Raw genomic sequence first — 15,831 nt, 5'->3', positions numbered from 1 at the left:
TTTCCCTAACTATAATTAATCTTTATTAATCTGTTCACCAAGTGCCAGGTATTTGGTTAATGGCTTTACAGTTATATCACTTTTTATGTGCCCTGACTTGCCAGAGATCATGCAGCCTCCCACGGTTAGCCACTGTGCTCCCACATGTGCACAGGCTTCCTAAAGCTGACTTTTGAATCTATTGCAGTCTCTGCTCTTGGGATTTGTGGGAACAGTTGAGTCTGAATTCACTGAAAAGACACTAGGAAGGCTGCACTGCAGTGTGAATGGAGGCCAGTGCCTTCAGTTGGTATGTGTCTTTCCCACGGTGAGGGCCTCTCTCCAAGCCCGTACTAGGCCTCTGGATTGGGACATCTCTGCCTGTCCTGGGGTCTGTGTTGCACATGGTCTGCTCTGTGCGTGCGTGGCTGCTGTCTCTTTTTAGCAATGACATCACCCTGCCTGGTATTGTTGTTTATGGGGCTGTCTCCCCACCTGGCGGGGGGCCATTGCTTGGCCATTCGGTGGAATTCCTCGGTCTTTTAGCCCTAGTACAGACCTGGCCCAGCAGTGCTGCTCAGGAAATGCCTGTGGAATCAAAGTGAGGACTCTCCCATGTGTTGAGGATTTACTGTGTGCCAGGCCTGTCCTGGACACGTTATATGTGTTATCTCATTTACACCCCATGGTAATCCCGAGAGGGAGAAGTTACTGTCCCTCTTTTACCAAGAAGAAATAGAGACTCAGCTGGGCTTTGCATTAGGCCCACTTGCAGTGATTGATGACACCAGGGCTGACTCCAGGCCTGTGCTCTCATCGTGCATAAGCAGTTCTTGAAACTGTGGTCTGATAAAGGGGAGAGACACTCCTCAGCCCCCAGGACCCTCAGAGACTTTCTACTAACAAGATTCTAGTCCAGCTGTCATTTCATCCATGAGGAGGGGTGCCCTGCTGGCTCAGTCAGTAGAGCACGTGACTCGGGATCTCAGGGTTGTAAGTTCAAGCCCCAAGTTGGGTGTAGAGATTACTTAAAAAAAATTTTTTTAACGTTTATTTATCTTGGGGAGACAGAGACAGAGAACGAGCAGGGGAGGAACAGGGAGATGGGGGAGACACAGACTCCGAAGCAGGCTTCAGGCTCTGAGCTGTCAGCACAGAGCCTGACATGGGGCTCAAACCCACAAACTGTGAGATCATGACCTGAGCTGAAGCAGTCGCTCAACCAACTGAGCCACCCAGGCCCCCAGAGATTACTTTAAAAATAAAATAAAATAGGGGCTCCTGGGTGGTTTAGTCTATTGAGTGGCCAACTTCAGCTGATACCATGATCTCGTGGTTTGTAATTTCGAGTCCTGAATCAGGCTCTCTGCCGTCAACTCAGAGCCTGCTTCGGATACTTTATCCCCACCTCTCTCTGCCCCTCCTCAGCTCATTCTCTCTCTCTCTCTCTCTCTCTTTCTCAAATAAACATTTAAAATAAAATAATCCATGAGAAAACAGAAGCCCAGAAAGGAGAGATGACTTACTTACAGCCCTTCTTTTCCACTTACTGCTTATCCTTACCCACTTACTTTTGGGCAGGATGGGATCTGATTTTACCTACCATTAAACCACCCAGGTAGCCCTGGTCCAGGTCGACACTCAGTAAATACTTCTAAATTTTATTTATGATGAAACATGAAGAAGGATATACAGGGGCGCCTGGGTGGCGCAGTCGGTTAAGCGTCCGACTTCAGCCAGGTCACGATCTCGCGGTCCGTGAGTTCGAGCCCCGCGTCGGGCTCTGGGCTGATGGCTCCGAGCCTGGAGCCTGTTTCCAATTCTGTGTCTCCCTCTCTCTCTGCCCCTCCCCCGTTCATGCTCTGTCTCTCTCTGTCCCAAAAATAAATAAACGTTGAAAAAAAAAATTAAAAAAAAAAAAAGAAGGATATACAGATTAGTATAACAAACACCCGTATTCCCACCCCCCAGCTTATGAAGTAAAACATTGCTAATATAGCTGAAGGCCTCGTGTTCCTCCACAACTGTAATCCCTCAGGAATAAAGGCTCCCCTAAATTTGTTGTTTATTCTATGTAATTTTTTATTGAGCTATAATTCATATGCCATAAAATCCAACCTTTGTAAGTATACAATTCAGTGGTTATTAGTATGTTCACAAGATTGCACAACCAATACCACTCTCTAAGTCCAGAACTTTTCCATCACACCAAAAGAAACCCCATACCCATTAGCAGTCACCTCCCCATTCCTCCACTCCAACCCCTGGCAGTCACTAATTTGCGTCATGTGTCTATGGACTTGCCTATTCTGGACATTTCATATAAACAGACTCCTGTAGGTGGCCTTTTGCGTTTGGCTTGCGTCACTTACCATTATGTCTTTAAGGCTCATCCGTGTTGTAGCGTGTACCAGTATTCCGTTGTGTGGATACACCACATTGTGCACCTCCGCCAGTTGGTGGAAGTTTGGGTTGTCTCTACTTTTTGGCTATTATGAATGAAGGTGCTGTGAACATTCATGTACAGGTTTTTGTGGGGCTGTATTTAATTATCTTGGGAATAGACCGGGGAGTGGACTTGCTGGCTCGCAGGGTAATTCTATGTTGACCTTTTTTTTTCCCCCAAGTTGTTTTTTGTTTGTTTGTTTTTTTAATTTAGGTAATCTTTATACCCCATGTGGGACTCCCAACTCACGACCCTGAGATCAAGAGCCACATGCTTTTCTGACTGAGCCAGCGAGGCGCCCCTCTCTATTGAACTTTTTGAGGAACTGCCAGACTGTTTTCCGGAGTGGCTGCACTATTTTACATTCCCACCAGCAATGTCTGAGAGTTCCAATTTTTACATTCTTACCACATGTTCCTGCCTGGCTGTTTGATTCTGACCATCCCAGTGGGTGTGAGGTAGTGTCACTTGTTTCAATTTGCATTTCCCTAATGACTGATGATACTGAGCATGTTTTCCTGTGCTTATCGGCTATTTGTTTATCTCCTTTGTCTATTCACATCTTTTGCCTAATTTTGTTTTACTTAAAAAATTTATTATAGCTAAATATACGTAAAATTTGCCATTTTAGCCACTTAAGTGTACAGTTCGGTGGCATTCGCATTGTTGTGCAGATATCGCCACCATCTGCTTCAGCAACTTTTTCAGCTTCCCCAACTGAAGTTCTGTACCCATTGAACAATAATTCCCCGTTCCCCTCTCCCAAGCAGTCATAGGCAACCACCATTCTACTCCTAAATTACTTTGTTTTTTAAGTTTATTTATTTATTTTGAGAGAGAGAGACCATGAGCAGAGGAGGGGCAGAGAGGGAGGGAGAGAGAGAATCCCAAGCAGGCTCTTTGCTGAGAGCATGGAGCCCGATGTGGGGCTCGAACCCACAAACTGCAAGATCATGACCTGAGCTGAAATCAAGATGCTTAACCACCTGAGCTACACAAGTAGCCCTCCTAGATTGCTTTTTGACTCAGTTTCTCTTTCACTTAATAAAAGAGAGGGTGCATTTTTAATTTCAGTTATTTGTCTTTTTATTGTTGAGTTATAAGAATTCTTCATATATCCTGGATCTTAGACCCTGATCAGATACATGATTTGCAAGTAGTTTCTCCCATTCTCTGGATTGTCTTTTTGATTTGTTGATAGTGTCCCTTTTTTTTTTTTTTTTCTTTTTTAATTTGAGAGAGTGCACAAGCGGGGGAGAGGGACAGGTGGGGGAGATAGAGAATCCCAAGAAGGCTCCACACTCAGCATGGAGCCCAACGCCGGGCTTAATTCCACAACCCTCGGATCATGACCTGAGCTGAAATTAAGAGTCAGACTGAGCCACCCAGATGCCCCTTGACGGTGTCCTTTGAAGTACACTGTTTTTCATTTTGAGGAAGTCCAGTTTATCTGTTTTTCCTTTGGTGCTTGTGCTTTGAGTATCATATCTAAGAAACCATTGACTAATCCAAAATCGTGAAGATTTGTACCTATATCTTCTTAGAGTTTTATAGTTTTCACTCTTACATGTAGGTCATTGATTCATTTTTAGTTTGTTTTTGTATATGGTGTGAGGTAGGTCCTATGCATTTTTAATCCTTTTACTAGGTGTGTGTTTCTAAACATTATTTGATACAATTTTTTCTGTTTTTTGGACTTTAAATGGTAACATTGTTTACATTCTTGTGCAGCTTGCTGTCACTTCAGCCTTATGTTGGGAGAGTCATCCGTTTGATCAGGGTAACTAGTTCATTTGTTTTCACTGCTGTATAGGTTCGCTGCATAAAAACCACACTTTATTATACCTTTCCTCCTGTGAATGGTCTCTTGGGTTGTTTCTAGTATTTTGCTGTTACAAATGATAAACCATCTAAAATGTGCCTCCTTGTGCAGTGTGTTGAAGGTCATGAGCATATTCAGATTTCCTAGATAATGCCAAATATCTCTTTTAAGTGGTTTTATAAATTTGCACTCTTGCCAGCGATGTATTAGAATTGCCCTTGTTGTATTAGAATTGTATCCTCAGTAAGACTCAGTATTGTCAGGCTTTTTTGTTTTTGCCAGTCTAGTGGGTGTGAAATGACACTTTGTTGGAGTTTCCCAGATTAATAGCAAAGTTTCTTTTTCAGTAAATATTTGCATGGTTGGATAGGCAGGTGCACACAAAAGCAGAATAGAGGCAGCTCTTTGAGGAGATGACCCTGTGACCCTGCTTGTGGCTAGATGATGGCAGGGCTCTGGGCCTACACTGTGCTGGCTGTTATAGGGAGACTCTGGAGCTAGGAAGTGTTGGGTGAGACTGACAACCCTATAAATGGGAGAAGGCAATTGTCACCTTGACACCAGTAATGGGAGCCTCTCTCCAGGGGGAGGCTGTAGTCCTGCCCTTCCATTTCACCAAGAAGGGAAGGAGCTGGAGAGAGAGAAGGATCAGAATGGGGTCCCAAAGTCTAGGAATGACCTTTTTTTTTTTTTTTTTTTTTTAACCTTCTCATAGTCTTGATATTGGTGGTATGTATTTCTCTTGTTTATTCTACTGAGTTTGGGAATGATGAAAAGGATAATAAGAAAAAGAAGAGCAATGATCATTTATTAAACACTTATGTGTGAGGCATTGTGCCTTTTTTATGAGTATTATCTCACTTAATTCCAATGGAGTAGGTGCTGTTAGTATTCCTGCTTTACAGATGACAAACAGGGTAACTCAAAGAGACAGAGTAACTGAGGGTTTTCATTCAGTCTGACTCCAGAACTTGTAAGCACTGTGCTATATCATTCGCCTGGCTCAGCTAAACCCAAGAGATCAAAGAAAGGAGAGGCTTGTCCAGGCCTGGGTGGGTGAGAAACATGAGTTATGAAATCCACTGGGCCTGGTGTGGAAAGGGCAACAGGGAGCAGAGTGAGAGGCCCCCTGGAAAAGATGGTTCTTGAGAGGCAGGTGCCCCCAGCCCAGTGGACATGGCCCATTTAGCAGGCACTTATGGGCACCTCTTCTGTGCCAAGTCCTGAGCTGGCTGCTGGGGTGCAGAGTGGGATCTGCCCATTTCCAGGTCTCAAGAAGTCCCTGGACAGGTGGAACAAGAATTTGGAGGATGTGGGTGACCCTGGCCTCCTAGGATGCAGGTGATAACACCTCAGACTGAGGGCTGTCCAGGTATCCTTCAACAGGTAAAATTTTAACAAACTGTGGCACATCCATAATATGGAATACTACTCAGTAACAGAAAGGAACACATCATTGATGTAGGCAACAACTTGGATTAATCTCCAGGGAATTATGCTGAGTGAACAAAGTGAATCTTAAAAAGTTACATCCTGTATGATTTCATTTATGTAACATTTTTTAATTGACAAGTAAAAAAAATTTTTTTAATATTCATTTATTTTTGAGAGAGAGAGAGAGAGCATGAATGAAGGAAGGGCAGAGAGAGAGAGAGGGAGACACAGAATCTGAAACAGACTCCAGGCTCTGAGCTGTCAGCACAGAGCCTGACTCAGGGCTTGAACTCGGTAACCGCGAGATCATGACCTAGGCCAAAGTCGGACTCTTAACCAACTGAGCCACCCAGGCGCCCCTGAATTGACAATTTTAGAAATGGAGAACAGATTGGAGGTTAATTTTGGATGGGTTAAGGATGGGAGGGAGGAGGGTGTCTTGTTGTTGGAACTCTTCAGAATATTAACTGTAGTGGTGGATCTGTGAACATATACAGGTGATAAAATTGTATAGAACTTAATACACACACATACACACATGTATATGTAAAACTGGGAAAACTTGAATGAACTTGGGGGATAGTATCAATGTCAATACAGGTGATCTCTCTGTATTGTTTCTTATAATTGTGAATATGTAATTACCTAAAAGAAATTTCAATTAAAAAATGAAATTTAAGGCCCAAAATATTGGTAGGACAATAGAGATATTTGTAAGACAGCATTCTCAACCCACATAAAAAATCCTGAGGGCTAGGGCGCCTGGGCGGCTCAGTTGGTTAAGCATCTGATTCTTGATCTCGGCTCAGGTCAGTGCGGAGCTTGCTTGGGATTCTTTCTCTCTGCCTCTCCCCCACTTGAATGTGCATATGCCCCCCCCTCCAAAGAAATAAATAGACTTAAAAAAAATCCCAAGGGCTATGTGCAAGGAGGCTTTTTGCCCTTAAGTTAACAAAGTCCAGCTCCACAGAGAGGTGGGCAGTATTCCCTGAGATGTGGAGGAGTGCAGGGTCACCCTAAACACTTCAAGAGACCCAGAGTAGACCCACTGGGTTGGTTTCTGAGCTTAATTCTTTGAGCCTCTCTGTCCTTCACCTCCTGAGCTGACACCACTATCATAAGGGCAAGGGCAGAGCCACAACCCACTCCCACTCCTCCCACTCCACCTCTGTTTGGTCTTCTGAGAAGGACAGATGTTCCTCCTTCATTCTCTACTCCACCAGGTTGCCCCTCCCCTGGGATGTTCTGTATCAATTGTTACAAACTCTCTGTGCCTCCTCCATGACTGTCTCCTCTACTAGACAGACTCCTGGACCTTGGGAACAAGACCAGACCCAGTCCCAATCTGGGGGGCATCAGAGAGTGTTTGTTATACTCAACTAAATGGGAAGTTGACCCTGGCTGAGATAAACCTGTTCTGATCCTGAGATCCTAGGGAGGGCCTGGACTGTGGCATAGGATTTGAGGGGTAGTATGGCTGTGGTCTTACAAGATTCTGGGACTTTGTTTCCACCTGGTAGGCCCACTAGGATATCTCTTCCAGAATGTTGGCTGCCCTGAACACTGCTTCAAATTCTGTCCCCAGAATGGGAGACCCAAGGCTCCTCCACCAGACTACCCCAACATACATGTACTCACAGCGATCATGTGTTCACATTGCTGACCTCTTACTCTGGGATAAGCACTTTGGTTTCTTTATTTCTCTCAGCAACATTTATAAGGGAGGTATTTTTTATATATCCATTTTGCAGAGAAGGAACCCAAGGCTCAGAGAGGTTAAGTAACTTGCTCAAGGTCACTTAGCTTGTAAATAGCAGAGCAAGGACTTGAGGCATTCCTAATGTGTGCCAGTCTAGTGCCTGCAGGTGCAAAGCTGAAAAAAAGAAACATCACTGCCCTTATGGAGCTAATGATAAAATCACCAAACATTTATATGTGCTTGTATGGCAGTCAGAGGCTAAGCTCTTTATATGCATTATATAATTGACTCTGCTTTACAACCAAATGAAATAAGGTTATGCCCATTTTACAATGGAAATTGAAGCTCCAGGAGGAAAAGAGACCTGCTCAAGGTCACATAGCAAGTAGAATACAGACCTGGACAGTCTGCTCTAGAGCCAGTGCTATCAGACCCTCTTCTGCCATCTCTTCCCTAGACCTATTTTTGGCTTTTTCCCTCCTCTGTACACAGGCCTCCTCCATGCTATTATTTCTGCCCTCCCTTCACCCCAGCTCTTCTGTCTAGCCTGTGCCCATAGACCCATTCATATTCTAAGCATAGTTTGGAACCTGTGGTTGGGTCAGAATATCTATCAGCACGATGATACCCCTCACTCTGACCCTTTCTGTTCCACCCAGCTACCTGGCAAGGGGAGTCTTGCAGGAGACTACTACCCAGTCCCCTCACCTACCTGTGGTGGCCGGAATATGTGTGGCCTCTGCAGTGCAGAGGATAGAGCAGCAGGATGCCCACACCTGGCAGAGAGGCCAGCACACCAGGGGGTGCAGGTAGCACTGGGCCTGTCAGTGCTAGTGGCTCTGGAGGCTAATATGAGCAGCAGCAACTGCTGGCATTATCTAGCCTCTAAGAATAGCTTGGGCTGAAGAGTTGGGGTCTGGGGCCAGGGAAGAGGGCAGGAGCCTGTTTCCACTGCCCCTGCCACCTCTGCTGCTGCTTGGCCTAGAAACTGGAAAGCCTCCCTTCTGGCTTACCATTTGCTCTGGGATGGTTTTGCATGGATGTGTCTTGCCTGCTATTGGGCTGGAGGAAAGAGGGTGACCCATAGACTCAGACCCAGGGCTGAGGTCAATGAGCCCATACCCTGAGGACTGGCCCTCACCAGGCCTTCCCCATTGGCACAGAATAGGAGCTTGCTTTTTCAAGGATCATGTTGGAAGTGAACTTTATTCGTTTAGCGAATCCTTAAGAACTAGATAATATATACCCATGATTCAAAATTCAAAAGTATAAAAGGGTAACCAAGAAAAAAATCAGTCTCCCTCCCTTCCCTAGCCCTCAGCCGCCTATTCCCCTCTCCAGAGGCCACCGCTCTTACCAGCAAAGGTGGTCCCTCCATAGGTAGGCACGTAAATACGTGACTCTTCTATCCCCACATTTTTGCATGAGCGATGGCGCATCCCATCCATTCTTCTGCCCCTTGCTTTTTTCACTTAATGATATATGTTGTAAAGAACAGTAATTTACTGAGTCTTTACCCTGGCATGCACTATTGTAACTAAGCACTTCAGATGTTATAACTCATATAGTGTTCATCAGAATCCTGTGTTGTGGTAGGTCTTTTTTACGATTTTCCATTGTTCAGAGGTTAAATAATTTCCCAAGATTTCAGAGCTGGTAATTGGCAGAGCCAGGATTCAATCCCGGGCAGTCTGACTTTAAGGTGTTCTTCATCACTACCCTATACTGCCTCTCATGCTTGAGCCCTGTCACTACATAGCACCCCCTTACTCTCCCTAAGGGCCAAGGTAAGAAATGTATATTGAGAGACGCCTGGGTGGCTCAGTCCGTTAAGTGTCCAACTTTTGATTTTGGTTCAGGTCATGATCTCACAGTTTTGAGATCTGGCTATGCCTTGAGCGTACAGCCTATTTAGGATTCTCTTTCTCCCTCTCTCCCTCCCCTGCTCTCATGTGTGTGCACGTGCTCTCTCTTTCTCTCAAAAAAATATTAAAAAAAAAATAAGAAATGTACATTGAACACTCACCATGGCCAGGTTCAGGCTGGGATACAGCAGAGAATAAAAAAGATTAGGTCTTTGCCCTCACGGAACTGGCACCCCAGTGTCCACATGTGTCTGTCAACCAAAGCAGGAGGAGGGAAACACACGTCACACACACCCACATGTCCAAGTACAGGCCTGCTGTTTGCACACACTTTTCTCCCTTATCCATTGATCGTTTACTCACACAGCCTCTGAGCTGAAAGGCCTTCTAGCCCAGAGCTATAAGTGGAACATGGAGGTCCACACAGAGATAGATACTTACAAGAGATCACGATGTGGGCCTCGTGATTCTCATCCCCTGCCCCCTAGGATCCATTTCAGCAAGTCTGGTAGGGGGTGTCTATAATCCAGGGCCCAGCCATTGTTTGAAGTTGGGAACAATTGAAGGGCAAGGGAGCTATAGATAGATCCACAGCTGCTGTCACCTGTTCCAGCCTGGGCATTGGGCCCGAGCATTGTCTACATGGGGGCACTCTACCAGTGAGGGCCCACTGGGGGTGGGAGGTTGGCCCAGTCCAGCCCAGCTCTAGAGAGACTGAGTCAGAGGTCAAGACAAAGAAATACAGAGTCTCAGAGGGCAGAGAACGACAGGGTGACAAAGAAGGACCAAGACCCATGAGAGATACAAGAGACTCCCACCTCATGCTAAAAACACAGAGACTGGTTGGGAGTGTGGGCAGAGGCAGAGAGAGAGCTATCTAGACAGTGAGGGCCTAAGACAAAGATTGAACTCCAGGATACAACAAATCAGAGCCCCAGACCAGAACCTATGCTAGGGTCCAGACCACTTCAGTCCAGCATCGAGGTCTTTCTGTCCATCTGTTTATCTCCAGGAGGGTGACACGTGCACATTTCTCTCTGGGGCAGCCACACCCCAGATTCTTCTAGGGCAGTCTGAAGTAGGGCAGTCAGGAGTGATCCAGGGGGCCCCTGGGGTCTCTGAAAGGGAGAGTTTGTGCTGCTGAGTCTAGTCATAGATCTAATTCACTATGTGACCTTGGGCAAGGATCCTCTTCTTCTGTGCCTCAGTTTCCTTAGCCGTTCAATGAGAGAGTTGGTTTGCATGATCACTAAAGGTCCTTTTAGCCTCTGATGCCCCTCAGGACGTTCCCCCCCCCCCCCCAACCGTGTGTCTAACTTCCCTCCCTCTTGATTGCAGCTGAAGCCACAGTCCCCTCCTTTGTCCTTTGTGAGGATGGGGGACAGCTGGTCCCCCCCCCCCCCCCCCCCCCCCCCAAGTAACCTTTTACCACATTGAGGCATCTCTCCTCCGGATAAACACCCCTGATGCCTTTTGGCAGCCCTCATCCTATTTTCTGCTCAGGCATCAGAGCCGGGGCCCACTCGGGCTCTCTGCAGCTGCCCAGGGCCCCAGGAGGGAGACAAGCCTTGGATGAGCAGGGCCCCCCCCCACCCACAGGGTGCCAAGGGGAGGGCCCCCCTCTAGGGCCTCACTGCTTTGCTTTTGGACTGTTATGGCAGCCACCTCCTAAGTAAGTCTTCCTGCCACCGGTCTCGCCCCTTCAGTCCATCCTCCACACCAGCTGCCACCGGGATCTTGTGAACACATAAATCTGACCATGCTGTCAAATGTCCTTGCTCAGAGCTCTTTGATGAGAAACATAAAATACAAATGCCTTTGATGGCTCCCCAACTCCTGCAGGAGAACGCTAAACCCTAATCTGGCTTCTGAGGCCGTTCACAGTCTAGTCCCAGCTGCTCCACCTGGCCTCCCTTCCCTGTGTGCCTCCCGTGGCCAAGCCTCCACCTGTGTGACTGCTCTGGCCTTGGAGTTAGGGCTCATGCTCTGTGTCCCCTCTCCTCTGCCTTTGGTGCCCTTCTCTCACCTGGACGACCACTGCCTCCTTGCTGCTCTGCCTGCAGCATTCCAGTCCGTTCTCTGTATGGCAGCCAGGGTGGTCATCATTAAACCTCAGACCACTTACTCTCTTGCCCCGACAGCTTCCCGCTGTACTTTATATAATAGAGTCCAGAGTCCCTTTCAAATCCTACAAGACTCAGTGATCCAGCTCATGCCTACCTATGTAATCCTACCTTAAAAAACTCTCCCCCTAGGGGTGCCTGGGTGGTTCAGTCAGTTAAGCATCCACCTCTTGGTTTTGACTCAAGTCATGATCTCAGTACTCGTAAGTTCAAGTACCAGATCCGGCTCTGTGCTGACAGCATGGAGCCTGCTTGGGATTTTCTGTCTCCCTCTCTGTCTGCCCCTTCCCCACTCACACACTCTCTCTGTGTCTGTCTCAAAAATAAATAAATATTAAAAATAAAATAAAACTCTCCCCCTGTTCCCGCTCCAGCGGCACTAGCATTGTGATGGCATCAAACTCACCATGCTATTTTCTGCCTCACAGCTTTTGTATTTACTACTACTTTTGCTCAGAATGTTCTTCCTCTGGCTCTTTGTGTGGCTCCTTCTCATCCCTCAGGTCTCACCTTGAATGTCACCTCTTCAGAGAGCCCCACCTCCTTGACCAACTTGAGTACTGTATACCCCACCCCCATGACCCTCCACCGCGTTACCGTAGTGCCTTTATATCCTGTGCCACGATCTTGAATTACCTTAGAAACTGTATTTGCTTGTTCATTGACTGCCGCTCTATGAGGGAAGGGACCTTGTTGTCATGCCCCTCTCCTTGTCCGTCTGGGTGTCAGACTTGCTCTTGTCCTTCACATCCCTCCATTCTGACATCTCCTGTGGGTGTCTTTCTTTTCCTGGACAGAGAGTATTGGGTTCCCATCCTGGGCACAGAATAGAAGGCACCAGATGCATGTCCACCTGAATCTATGTGATCCTCCCAGCTGAGATAGCATTTTAACAGAGTCCTTCAATGTCTTTATCAAGGATATCCAGGGACTGAGGAGCATTGGTGACAGATACATTTCCGGTTGGGGCTGGCTCCCAAATCCTATCTTCTCTGTCTCCCTACCTGCCCTTGCTTTCTCCAATATTCATCTCCTCCAGTGGCATTTTGGGCTAGAAGAAGAGAAGCCAGAGGTAGTATGCCCCTTTTGGGCTTTGCCCCATCAGCTCATTGCTCATGGGAATCTCCCCCAACAGCCCCAGCTTAGCAGCTGCCTCCAGTTCTGGCTGCTACTAAGCTGTGAGCTCCAGGACCCCACATAACTGCTTATCTGAGGCCTTTGATGGAGAGAAATAGGGGACGCGGAGGCCATGGTGTCTGGCTTGGCTCCAGCTCCCCATATCCTAAGACTGCCTATCTCTATCTTTCACCGCTTTACTCTCTACCCTGGATCCTGCTCCTCCTTCCCAACTCTGTTCCTAGTCAGGCCCAAGGTTCCTTGGCTTTTCTGTGGGGGATGCAAATAAGGGATTTACAGCATTGCTGTCTTTGAGGGTGGCAACAGGCCGGTCTGGGGCCTGGGAGCACTGAGGCCGGAATGCCTGAGGCTGAGCCCTTCCTGACAGTCCTTCCTAGCACTATCAGCATCTTATTTAAGTCCCTTGAAGATCGTGGTTCTTAGAGCGATTTCTGGAGAGAGTCTCTGAAGCCCAGGAGGGTGGACACCCCACACCGCAGGCCAGGCTGCAGGTGACCCAGCTGCCTTCATGCCAGTCCTCACCATAGCTGCCTTCTCCTTTGCTGGTTTCTGTGTGCTTGGGTAGAGAGCTAACCTCAGGAGTGGGATCCTGGAGTCTGGCCCAGGCTCCCTCTGTCCCCATCAGGGCCTCTGTGTCCTCAGCTAAGCAGAGGGTCTGGACGAGATGATTTCCCTTCCAGCCCTGATGCTCCTGATTCCCAATGCCCTGCTGTCTTTAACTGGAATTGGGGAAAAGGGTGGCAGGCAGGGAGAAATAGAAAAGGTACAGGAAAGTACAGAGAACAATTAAGAAACCATTGTACACATTTTGTTATATTTGCCTCAAGTCTTTTGCCCCTGGATTTTAGCACTTCAGGGTTCTAGTGATACCGATTCTAACACGACAGGATTTGAAACTGAGGTACATATAGTCCTGGCTCTGTACTCATAATGTTGGGAAGAGAAGGGAGGAAGAAAGACTTTGGAGTGTCTACACTGGCTACTCAGTGGGTGGGTTGGTTGGGATGAGAGGGCGGTGGTGAAGAAACGAAGCTTCCGGAGGTTCTAAAATCCTAGAATCCTAAAGTTGGAGCAGATCTCAGAGGTTGCCCAGTCCAAAGCTTCAAGCCCTGTGCAACCTCTGCTTGATTCCTCCTTGCTGTTAGCAGGCTCATTTTCTTCTACGACGCCTCTTCCATGGCTGACAGGCTCTGAGTATGAAAAGACCCTTTTCTGTGTATGTATCCAAACTCTGCTTCCTTGTAACCACCCCACTGGTCTGCTCTTGAGGACACACAAGTCACACAGGTTTCGTATGCTACAGGACAGCTCTTCATATATTTAAGGTTGGTGCCTTAAGTCCTTGCAGATTGTGGCATTTCGTGCCTCTCTTAGGTGCCTCTTGGGTTTCCCCATCGCTTCATCATTTTTGTCTGTGTGTTCATCTCAGCAGGAAGGTGTGCCCTGTGTAGTAGAAGTGAACTTACAGTTCTAGACCCATTTCTTTTGGTTGGTTTCTCAGCCCCAGGTTTATACACTGAACAGATAATTCTAGAATTCAGACCCACATTATATTTGGTATAGGCTAGACTCATTAGAGGTTCTAATTCTCCAGGCTAATTCTATTGCTCAGGCCCTAAGAAAGAAGGCCCTGCTTTCTGAGCATCTTCAAACAGCAAGCAGAGTTTTTCCCACCCTCTGGGCTTTCTCTAAATAAGGAGATGAAAACCCTATAATCTTTTTCTTTAATGTTTGTTTGTTTGTTTGTTTATTTTTGAGAGACAGAGTGAGCAGGGGAGGGGCAGAGATGGGGAAGAGCTGTCAGCACAGAGCCTGATGTGGGGCTCGAACCCATCAACTGTGAGATCATGACCTGAGCCAAAAGCAAGTCAGATGCTTAGCCGATTGAGCTATCCAGTTGCCCCAAAACCCTGTAATCTTTAAAAAAAAATTTTTTTTGGAGAGAGAAAGGGGGCGCAAATGAGCAAGGGGCAGAGAGAGAGAGAGAATGTCAGGAGGAGGGGCAGAGGGAGAGAGAGGGGGAGAGAGAGAGAGAAATCGGGTTCATCCTAAGTGGTGCTTGTGTTTTACCTGAAGCGGGGCTTGTGCTCACCCAATGTGGGACTTGAACTCATGAACCGTGAGATTGCAACCTGAGCTGAAGTCAGATACTTAAGGACTGAGCCACCCAGGTGCCTAACAAAACCCTATAATCTTAAACTATCTATCAAGTTGGGTTCATGCTCTTACTCAGCACACACTTATTGACTTTCTGCTGTGTGCAGGCATTCTGTAAGGTGCTGGGGATATAGACCAAGCTCTTGCCCGTTAGTTGGTGGGGACGCAGGCCAGAAACAACCTACGTTCTATGAAGAGAATCAAAACAGAACGATGTCCTCACAAATATAATGTGGAGAAAAAGAAGAAAGGAATACATAATGTAGGATTCCATTCATAGAAATTTTGGAAACTAATCTGTGACATTAGAAGTCAGGATGGTAGGGGCGCCTGGGTGGCGCAGTCGGTTAAGCGTCCGACTTCAGCCAGGTCACGATCTCGTGGTCCGTGAGTTCGAGCCCCGTGTCGGGCTCTGGGCTGATGGCTCAGAGCCTGGAGCCTGTTTTCCATTCTGTGTCTCCCTCTCTCTCTGCCCCTCCCCCGTTCATGCTCTGTCTCTCTCTGTCCCAAAAATAAATAAACGTTGAAAAAAAAATTTTTTTTAAAAAGAAGTCAGGATGGTAGGTGAGGGAGTGGTGAATGAAAGAGGGGGGTTGCTGGTAATTTGTTTCTTGAATAGGGTGTGTTTAGTTTGCAGAAACTCAGACTGTATGGCAACATTCACTATATCCCTGATTATAATGGCAAAAAGACTGGGGACAATCTAAATGCCACCCAAAGGAGAGCTGTATCATTTCATAACTTGGAGAGTATCTATAGGATTAATTCCTAAAAAGGTCTGGGCTTTTGTAATTTTAATAGATATTGCCAAATTTGGCCATGCATTTCTAACAAAGTTTTTGTGTAACATACATGCAGTGAAGTGGGTACATCTTGAACGTACAGCTCAGTTAGTTTTACAGAGTGAACACACTGCTCTTTGCTCAGTATATAGTGTTTCCTGCATTCCAGAGGCTGCTCTTGTGCCTCGTCCATTCATTACTCTCCCTCAGAGGGCCACTCTTCTGCTTTTATCAGCTTACCTGGTTTTGAACTATGTATGGTTGAAAATGGGTCTTTGAAGTTATTTCTATATATTGTATAGAATATAGGCATATGCATATTTGGAATTGGTAGCCAGATGGTACAGAGAATTTCTCTGTGTGGGCACAGCCTGACATCTGGCTGGA

At 46.7% G+C, this 15,831-nt stretch overlaps 1 protein-coding gene across 2 annotated transcripts in view; it reads left to right on the top strand.

The window, feature by feature from the left end:
- Positions 1 to 15,831, top strand: part of MYH7B (myosin heavy chain 7B) — a 42,434-nt gene that overhangs the window by 1,136 nt on the left and 25,467 nt on the right. The window lies entirely within an intron of this gene.

The sequence above is a fragment of the Herpailurus yagouaroundi genome, unplaced genomic scaffold (assembly GCF_014898765.1).
Source record: "Herpailurus yagouaroundi ecotype Mexico unplaced genomic scaffold, PumYag 196, whole genome shotgun sequence".
Lineage (NCBI taxonomy): Eukaryota > Metazoa > Chordata > Mammalia > Carnivora > Felidae > Herpailurus > Herpailurus yagouaroundi.
This window is presented reverse-complemented; position numbering and strand designations above follow the sequence as displayed.